The sequence below is a fragment of the Pithys albifrons genome, chromosome 4, assembly GCF_047495875.1.
Source record: "Pithys albifrons albifrons isolate INPA30051 chromosome 4, PitAlb_v1, whole genome shotgun sequence".
Taxonomy (NCBI): Eukaryota; Metazoa; Chordata; class Aves; order Passeriformes; family Thamnophilidae; genus Pithys; species Pithys albifrons.
The window spans coordinates 50,030,087-50,040,374 of record NC_092461.1 but is presented as its reverse complement, the minus strand read 5'-3'; the positions used below and the strand labels follow the sequence as shown (position 1 = coordinate 50,040,374).

General features: G+C 38.5%; 1 protein-coding gene across 1 annotated transcript in view; it reads right to left on the bottom strand.

The window, feature by feature from the left end:
- Positions 1-1,731: 1,731 nt before the first annotated feature.
- The window catches only part of RGS22 (regulator of G protein signaling 22), a 74,820-nt gene continuing 66,263 nt past the window's right edge, over positions 1,732-10,288 (bottom strand). The window contains exon 27 of the mRNA XM_071554082.1: positions 1,732-10,016. The gene's annotated coding sequence lies outside the window, so the exon portion shown is untranslated. The remainder of the gene's footprint in view (positions 10,017-10,288) is intronic.

Sequence of the window (10,288 nt, the reverse complement as noted above, 5' to 3'; positions counted from 1 at the left end):
GAGGTCTTCCTCAGGGGCCAGTATTGGGATCAGCACTGTTTAACATCTTTGTCGGCAACATGGACAAAGGAGAAGTGAAATTAAACTGAAAGAAGGCAGGTTTAGATTAGATAAGGAAGAATTTTTTTACTGAACTTGCCCTCATGAAAAAGAGGATGCAAAATTAATTGGAATAAAAGCATGGCAGGTTTTGTAGCTAATATCATCCTTAGATTATGTATATTTTTTCTGTAAACATCAGTCCTGTGGAGGCAGAGTATTTTGGTGGTTGGCACTAGGTCTGCAAATAAAAAAATCTTGATTGTGTTTTCAATAGCCTACTTCATGCCTGGCCAGGTCATGAATTCTTTTCTGTGCAACCAGTTTTCCCATGTGCCCCAGATACTGCTGGCCAGACATCTTTGTGTTATAGTTAGGATGCTAAATGAAGTGCTAATTACTATCATTCTTTGATGTTGTTACTGTGGAATATACAGCTAGCTCCTTATTGTTCTGTGTAAAGGGCAGTTCAGGACTGGACAAGTAGGAAATAAAAAAGGATTGAGGATACACTGGAGGAAGAGCAATGGAAGGAAGGCAGAGACAATCCAGTCCATTAAGTCAGTGCATAGAATTGCTCCCTGTCACTCACTTTCTGAATGGATTACAAGGCTGAGTGTGGTTTTGGACCTGAGTGGGCCCAGTGCATCCAAATGCATGGAAGCAAATAAACCTGGAAACACGAAGGCGTATCATGGAGACAACAGCAGTTGTCTCATTCCCAGTCCACCCAGACTCTGTGGTTTCTGGCACCGACTCCCATTGTCTTTGGGACACAAATATCAGGACTGTTCACTCAAGAGGTGCCACAGTTATCAAAGCAGAATTTCAGTCCTCTTTTCCTCTCCAAAATACCAAAGTATCGGCAACAGTTTACACTTTTCCATGGTGTCCTTGAAAGGGATCATCTTTTGAGTAATGAAGGAAGGCATTAATGCTAAATAATTTCTTGCTTGTGCTCCATTGAAATTTGGAATAAAATTTACCTCTGACTTCAGTGAGAGCAAATTTAGGCAGTGAATCCTTGTCTTTTCCACAAGGAGTGCCAGCTGTGATACTCAGGACTGTACTTTCTGTGGTGTGGACTGACGCCAACGAGGAACAGGACTGTGACAATCAAGTGATTTTGTGTAGGCCACAAAAAGTCTTTAGATAGTCATAATCTGGATCAAATTAAACCCAAAAATCTACTGGAAAAAGATCACATGGGACATCAGCAATCCCCTGAGCCAGCTGTATTCCCAAATAGTTTAGATTAATATAAAATATACCTCTCTATCACAAAAGAAAAAGAAATTAAACAATGCTATGTGCCACATATGAAAATGCATATATCTGGGCTCCTCCTCCCCTTTCTCTGACAGAAATTAACTAATCAAACACTGCCTTGCTACAGCTGTATCTACCTCAACTAATGGTGCTGTGGAACAAACAAACATATTGTGGCACAAGAAGTTTTTCAACAGAATTGGAATGGCAGCTACACAAAAAAATTAGGGTGAATCTGTGATTCCTAACTGGAAAAACTCAAAATTAGTAGGATAAAGAAAAATATTTTTGTACTTCTAAAAGAAATGTTCAAGTCACAATAAATGGAGCAGACAGGGATTTCACAAGCCTTTGTTGATTGTATGCATGTTTATTAAATAGAAAAATCTCAAAAAAAGTGATTTAAGTTTTGTTCCATTTGGAAACAGATAAATTTTTGTATATTCCACACACATGAAATAGTGATATAACTGTGTGAAGGATCCTGTATTTGATACCATCATGAGTTATATTGTTTAAAAAGAGCTATTTCCCAAGTTCCCAGCATGCCTAGTGTGTGTATTCAGTCCCAAGAACCAGAAAACACACCAGGTTCTGCAGCTGAGACAGTAGCACTGATATGACACTTCCCCCCCGACTTTTCTGGAGTGTGATTCTGCATTAATTGTTCTCACTCTATCCTCCAGGTTCAGAGGGACTGTCTGAAATAAAAGCACTGCTTATTTTAGCAACAGGAAACCTTTGGTTAGATAAATTGAGTTTTTAGACAAATAGAACTTTCTATATGTGTCATTCTTATCTAGAAGTTGAACTTAGGCAAGTGTGACTTCGTCATTCATTGCCATAAACATTCTACATTATCATCTCTTTTCTTAGAAAAAACCAAAACCACACCCACAAGAAACACCTCCTTCTGGTCCATGTTCCTTGCTCAAAGCCCTTTAAATGATGCCAACATTCTTCTGTCTTTTGTGGTTTAAAATGTTATGTAGCCTGTCTGCAATGGAAATAAAGTCATCAAAACAATGTTTTCATACTGTTCCTTTACTCCTCTGTAGTTGAGTAGGGGTGCCTTACTCTGAGAAAGTTTTTTCATTCTTCATCCTTTTTAAACTAGAGATATCTTTGCCATTTATTCAATTTGCCTAGTACAATACAGAGCTCTTTCTGACAAAAAAAGATTGGGCTAAGTTACATATAAAGTATCACTTTGCAATTAGTTTCTGTGGCAAGTCTTTAGACTTTTTCTCATAGATTTCTGAACATCTCATTTTAGTCTGTTTTAATTCACACTGAGGTGATGACATGGTAGGCCTTACGAGATGCTGGCAAGTTTTCACTGCGGTGTCTGAAATGAGAGTCTAGAAGGAGTGAGGGGTGTCTCAGATGTGCAGTGCCTGGTATCATCACAGTGCAGTCACATCAACCAAATCATGTCCATTTATGAAAAGAGAGATAATGAACACAATAAAAACTCCAAAATAAAATAAGTACCCCAGAGATGATGTATTTCTTGACCTCTTTATGATCTGGTGAACCTGAGAGCCTGAACCATCTGTGAGCCTGAAAGCTTGTTCATTGTTTCCAATTACATTACCTGGTCTAATAAAATATTCTTCCTAAAAAAATGCCATTGCTTTTGTGTATTTTGATATTGGAAGAATTTATCAACTTAGGATTGCTATGTTTTGTAAAGGCTGCATAGCTTTTATTTGAGATTTGATGGCATTGTAAATGTAATCGATTTTCTTCACATTCATAAACTTGGCAACATTTTAAGTCCCAGAAGTCAGGGAGTCTCTAACTACAAAATCCCTGGTGGAGCTAAAATCCATGTCAGATTGTGGTCCCATGTTTGAAAGGTGAGGCACAGTCAAAGGTGTGAGGCTTCCAGAAAGTAGTCAAATAATCTGTTCATGTTTTTTTAATGAACTTGTTGTTGGCATAAAATTTTTAAAATATGTATGTTTAAGCTCGCCTGTTTTAACTTTACTGTTTTGTTTGAAATAATCTAATTAGGAAATTGTGGGTCTCAGATTTCTACTGCATTGAAATTTTTGAGCTTCGTCATTAACAAAACTGGCAATAGATAACAGCATAAGCAACCTTAGTTAAATATATTTTGGTTAAATGAGTTCAGGATACATTTCTCTGGGACAAATTTGGTCATGTTCAATATGGCATTACATGTAAACGTCTGGAAAAAGTGCAGTGTTTTTCCAAGCAGGAGGCATGAGATTACTATAATCCATAGCCTCCACCACAGTATTAATTAGCGTGGCTCACTTACTGGGGACGTAATATTTGTAAATGAAACCCTAGAAGGGCATCAGTAAGGAACAGGATGTTGAAGCCAAATGGAAAACATGAACCAATAAAAAGGCTGAACTAGCTAGAAGTGCAAGCTCAGCCTTTGAAGTTAGTTCAAGTACTGCATGCTTTAATTTTGGTGTAATCTTATGATGGAGGTACAAACAAGAACTCAGAAACAGATTTTGTAACATTTGGCCCAATTGTAGATGAATCAGTTTGTTGATGGTTACCAACAATTGCACAGCCAGAGAAGCTGTGGTCTTTGTTAAATTAGATTGAATAATTGGCTTCAGTGGGAGTTTCGGGTGCAGAGCAAATGAAGTGTCACGGCCCTTGACTCTCGTAAGATGCCTCAGCATGGGCTAAGCTTTTGCATTCAGAACAACCTGAATATGGATTCAGAGAAAATATTTCCCCCAAGAGTTCATCTACTCACTCCCCTGCCCCAATATGGGTCCGAAAATACGTAAGTCATTCCTGGCAGATGTGCATACTTTATCTGTTTTTAGAGCCCCTCTGATGACAACATGGATATCTAAAGCTCTCTGGGCAGTTTGTTTCCAATGCTTAACTGTTGTCTTGGAATAAAATCTTCAGTTAGTACTACATTACCCTGGCAAGCCCAAATAAGCCTATGTATTTCTGTGTTTTGATTTTGTTTTGTTTTGTTATTTTTTAATATACTTTCGTGTGGAACGGCAGTGACAAAGCTGTGCTTTCCTGGTGTTTCACTCAAAAAAACACCCCCCTCCAAATAAAATCCCCGTTTTTGCCCTTTGGACAGCCTTCTGAAGACCTACTACTGCCAGGTGCTGAGCACCTCTGGAGACATGAATTAAGAGAACGAGTTTCAATACATTCAGCAAATTACAAGGATCAGGCAGCCAGAAGTTAAGATGATCTTTGAACTGGAAGGTCATAACTGGAAAATGAACAGAATCATATACATTGTCCTTTTTTAGATCAAGTATTCACTTCATTAGCTTGAAAATACTAAATCATTTAGTGTAGTCTTTAGTTAATGGCCCAACACATGCTGTAAATTACTTTCTCATTTGTGAGAAAAAACAGTGAAAGTTAATTTTTTTCTTGCATATGCTTTCTAGAGGAAAAAGAACACCCCCAAAATGCATTTATTTCTCTTTCCAGCAGCTGTGTAAATCTCTGGAAAGAGCCATATTCCTCAGCAAAGCCAGTGAATGGCTCTGTCTTCTCAAATGCAAGTACAAACCCAAACATTTTAATGAAACAAAGATCTTCATTTCTAAAAAATACACAGAAGAAAATGCCTGGAATATTGTATTAGGAAAAAGATGATATACATCAAAGTTAAGCCCTATGTGATTATGTCAATAAAGCAGTTGACCAAACAAGGTAATTTTATGCATATTATAGTGTATGTATATATACATATGTGTGTATGCCTGCACACACAAATGCACATACAAAACTGTAAAGGTGCAAATTATTCTAGAAACGTGACAGATTCCATTCCCAACGTACTGTTTTCAGGCATGAGTGGTACCCAAGTCAGTCAGGGGCTGGGATTTACAAACTCAGTGCTGATCAGTTGGGTCTCACAGCTGGGATGAAATCCATTGCTTTGCTACGGGTGAAAACTACTGAGAATGCTACAAGCTTGTTGGTTGCATTTGCTCAGCCATATGCACCACAGCCTGTTGTATTGAATATGTCCAAGGAAATCTCGGTATTTACTGACTTTGTCAGATGGGGAATATTACATAAGCTATTGTGTGCCTGTGCATTCCTTGAGTGTGATGCTGCAGGGTTTTTTTGCTTGCCTTGTCATTTGTTTCATTTAACTTTCTCATTAAGATCACAATTCCTTTGCTGTGTTCAAAAATCCTATTCTGAGAAGCAAGTATTACTTTCTTCTTTAACTTCTTGCCAACAAAAGATTTTCAAACGCATGTGGTACAGAGGAATTGTACAAGATTGTTTTAGAGCAAAAAGAAATGTCTAAAATTAAAAGCACAAATCCACTTACTACATTGCCATTTTTCCTTTGATATGAAATCAAATCTTTACGTGAGAAATGCACACAGTTCATCAACATGCTGTGAGCAAACACGAAATTAACATGTGGAATAAGCAATGCTGTTGTCAGTGCTTTCACATGTGTTAGCACAAAACTAAAATATTTTAATTAGTAGAGAAATAGAGGAAAACCCCAAGTAAATTCAGCCTGTGCTTGACATATAAATTAGCTTGGCTTAATGAGTATTAAAAACAAGAGAATCTCATCTCTACCTCGATTACCCTTACCATACTAGGGCAGCTTAGTGGGTCCTGCATAACTGAAATTGCTCCAGTGCTCTGATAAATTGTTACTTGGCAGAAAAGACTCCATTGTGGCTTTACTAAATCACTGGTAGACATCAAAATGTGTCAGTTCATTAGCAGGTAGGCAGAAAGTGTAGACTTCATTGTTTTGCATTAGTCCAATGTGCTGGACTGACAGAACCTTATTTGAAGACTATCTTATAGGAGAAAAAATAAAAAACTATATAGCAATACCATGTGGCTTCTGATTTGGGAACTACAATTTAGCCTATTAGACATGGACATGTTCCAAAAGTGCACATTCAAACAATCCTGCATGAAGAAGTTAGAAACACAGATGTGAATTACAACTCTCTGAGATCCTGGGAATGCTCCAAATCAGGCCATTAGAGGTAGGTTTGAACTGGAAGTACACATCCAGATCTAAAATTTCGTTCAAACCTGTCTTTCCCTACCATTTTTACAGCAACTACTGAACATATTAAAACCAACAACATTCTATAAGCTTAAGAAAAAATACCAGTTAGCCCCATCTTAGCTGTATTTGGACATGGTTCTCAATGGCTGGGTAAAAACATTTCTATAAAAAGGCAGTAACAAAAATCATCATCTGAATGTAGTGAGAGTTTAAACAGGTCAGATTCAAGCTGGATTACTGTGACTCCATTGGCAGTATACAGAGCCACACAGTGATCATTAGAAACATAAATAATTTAAGGATTTTCTTTTCCAAGTTTGGGAGAGAACTTTGGAACATCTGGTCTCTTTTCAGTCCCTTTTACACACACATGCCAAAGTCAACGTTTTTGACTGGAGCAGTAGTGTTGGGTGGGACTGAGGCCATTTCACAAGAGTACAAGTGGTAGAGGATAGAAAATGTCCCCTGTAACACTGGGTAGGGCTAAAGGCACAGAAGGAGCAGTGAGGGGCACCTGCCTTTTTTCAGTGCTCCCAGTAGCAGGAAACTGAGGGTCCCAAATCCATGCAAACACCCAATTCATTGATGCTTTTATCTGTAGGCTTCATTAATGCACTTTTCTCTCTTTTTTTTGCAAAGTGAGTCACAATGATTCTTCTCATGTAAAAGAGGTAGAAAATGTGGCACCAACGAGTGCAGTCTTGGCCACCAGGTACTGTGTAATAAGAGAATCAGTAACAGAAACTGGGTCTGCTGAATCAGGTCCACCACTGTATGTGGAAAACACCACTCTTTCCATTGCTGATCTCAGTGCCTGATGGCTAAAAACTTGATTTCCACACCTTGAGGAAGATGAACCCCCAGCTCATGATCGAAGACTATTCCCCACTAACAGTACTTTAAGAAATGGACATTAAAAAGGGATCATGAGGAGCACAGAGGTAATGTTAGAACATAGAACTGTTGTTCTGCTGTAGACTTCTGAAAGTTTCAGAGTATACTTACTTCAAATAAACAAGGAATCAATTTTAGTTGTTTGAAGGGAAAGGTGCTAGAGCTGTTGAGAAAAACTTCTCTAGCCCTTTAAAACTGCTGGCCATGTATAGGTTGGTAGATCAGGAACCTGAGAGAGAATAGATCTCAAGAACAAGACAAAACAGCAACAGCAGTGCAAGTTTTCTGAAGAGATACAGAATCATCATGTAGACTAATAACATTCTCAGTAATAACAATTCTCAGGCTCTCTGCTGGAATTGGTCCCTCAGGTCAAGACTAAAACCAGCATTCCAATTCAGGTGTATCACCAAGTAGCAGTTTGAGGTATCTGCCATTGCATCAGATTAGATTCAGTAACACAGAAATTAAATGGTCCCTGGCTTCTAATATATTCCCTGTCCAATTGCTCAGTATTTCCTTAAAATTAACATATAAAATGAAATAATGTAGTTCTAGCATTACTAATACATGTGATCCTTCTTAGTTGCATACTGAAGTCCTGGCCTATAAATGGTAGTGCATGTGTGTGTATGTGCACACATATATCTGCATATATATCTCAGTTAACATGGAGACAGAACTGCAAACAAACTTTGGTTTGCACAGCTTTGAGTGAATAGGGCCAGTCTGTGGAACTCTACTCACTCTTTGAAGTACACCAAGTACTTCTTTCTGTTTATTTTACAGTTTGATAGACATGTATAGTGTAAGTCATAATAACTGTCTGGGGACTTTATTTTTTGCATGAGGTAAATTTGCTGGTAAAATTTTGTTAACAATTTGTCAAGGCTGGAACACATTCATGAGGAGTTTTATAGTTTGTTAACAAATATCTGGATAATATTTTTAATTTTTGAAGTAACTAAAATGTTATTCAAGTCAGAACTACCAGCATCAGGTAAGTAATAGCTACATATTATTTAACTGCCTCAAAATGCCTTGAAGGCAAGAATACAGCAAAACAGAAACTGCCTGCCACACTCCACCATTTGGTTGCGTGTTCTGTACTGACCACAGCAGCAGAAGGTGGCCTTCCACATGCTTTTTATACTGACATTCATCACTGCATTTATGGCATTTCATGATTCTTCTTTGCCTTTCTCATTAATGAGTGGTAGGCCACACAGCACCACATGTGCTCTGCTCACTACAAGATGCTGCATTCCACCCTCCTCAGATGTACTGAGCATTAAAGTTTACTGCATTTGTGAAATTTGGGAAAATATAAAAAACAGGGAAAAGTGTCTAATGTTTTACTCTTTTGTGGCTTCCACCCAAAATATCTTCCTCAGGTAATGTCAGTTGAGCAAAGAAACCAAACACAGAAGGAAGGAAGACAAGCATGAAGCAAACTCTGAACTGTGGGGAGAGTAGGAACTGAACCAGTGTTCTCCCCTGCTCTTTCAATGAGAATGTAAGAGCAGGGCAGCTACATCCATAAAAGAAAGTGTCTTTCTTGTCTGCTAGACATCTGAAGCAACTCCCAATAGAAATTCCTTACAATTATTGGTCAGTGTGTCGAGTGAAAAAGACTATTAGTTGTGGTATGTGCCACTCCTCATTCAGGGGGAAAGCACTCTTGAAAGGTCCTTAGCACTGATCTAAGAGTTCCAAGTGAAGAACCTTTACTTCTGACAAAGGAGACAGGGCTGCATGGCTCGTTCTCCTTGTCCAAGAGGTTGGAATAAGCAACAGAAGACACTCCCATCTCTAATTCAGGGCTATTCCTCGGGAACTCAGCGAGCTGAAGCTTGTGGATCTGCCTTTCTTTTACATGCGTTAAACATATGCAGGGAAGAGTGGAGCCAACAACTTTGTGGTTGGTGTTTAAAGTAGTCTGAAAATGTGGAGAGCTCTATCATCATCCTGTCCCTTGCCTAACAGTTAATTCTGCCCCGACCCCTTCTTAACTGCCCAGATAATCTGTTGTCTGTAGTCCCAACATCAACTGTGTGCCAAGTCTGTTTAAAACTTTTTTAAAGTAAGGAGAGCTACACAAGATATATGGGTTTCTGCAACCTTCTGGTGAGTAATGCCTTGGAAGGAGTGACATTTTGCAAACATTCTTAGTCACATCCATGTCCTGATAGATTTTAAGCCTTTCTTGTGGATCAAAACACAGAAATGAGGCAGAAGGTGTACTTTGGACCAAGAATCGGACTGAACTGGAATGAAACCACAACAGTGTTTGACTTTAGAATAACTCACAGACCTCATGAGTTATCCTTGATGACCAGAAGTTACATGAATTGCACAGTGAGAGCATAGTTTTCCAAGACATATTGCTTCAGGGCTGTCAGTTCAATGTAGTGTTTTGCTTATTCATTACATCAGGCACTAAAGAACTGGGATTGATTATAAGATCTTAAGACAGAGATAGTTTGAGCCATGTATACTTCAATGCAACCTTACTCTGATTTGAGCCTCAAGGTGTATTAATAAATTATTAACAAGACACTGACAAGAGTCAGTTTCATAATCAGTTTGGTATGGAACACATTGGAAGATGTTTATGTTCTACCCTTGATTAATGTCCCATGGTTCTTAATAATAGTCCAAGTCATCACCTTTGCTCTGGAAATGTTAGAACAAACCTTGCTTGCACATTATATTTAAGTCTTCTGGCCACCTCCATTGAATGTCTCTGCATTCCCTTCCTTGGATAGATTTCAATTTCCTGAAAAGGTAACAGAATGTCATTGCTGTGTTGTAGCCAGTTGAAATAATCAGAACATTCAATAAGTGCATCAAAGAGAGAGACACAAGGTGTGGTAAAGTGAGCCCTCACCTGCAACCAGACTGCCCTCACCCAGCTGCTCATCCACTCATTCCCACCCTCCACCACCTCACAACAGGACAAGGGGAGAAAAGAGGTAAAACAGAAAGTTTTTGGGTCAGGATAAAGATGGGGAGATAGATTACCAATTACTGTTACAGGTAAAACAAAAA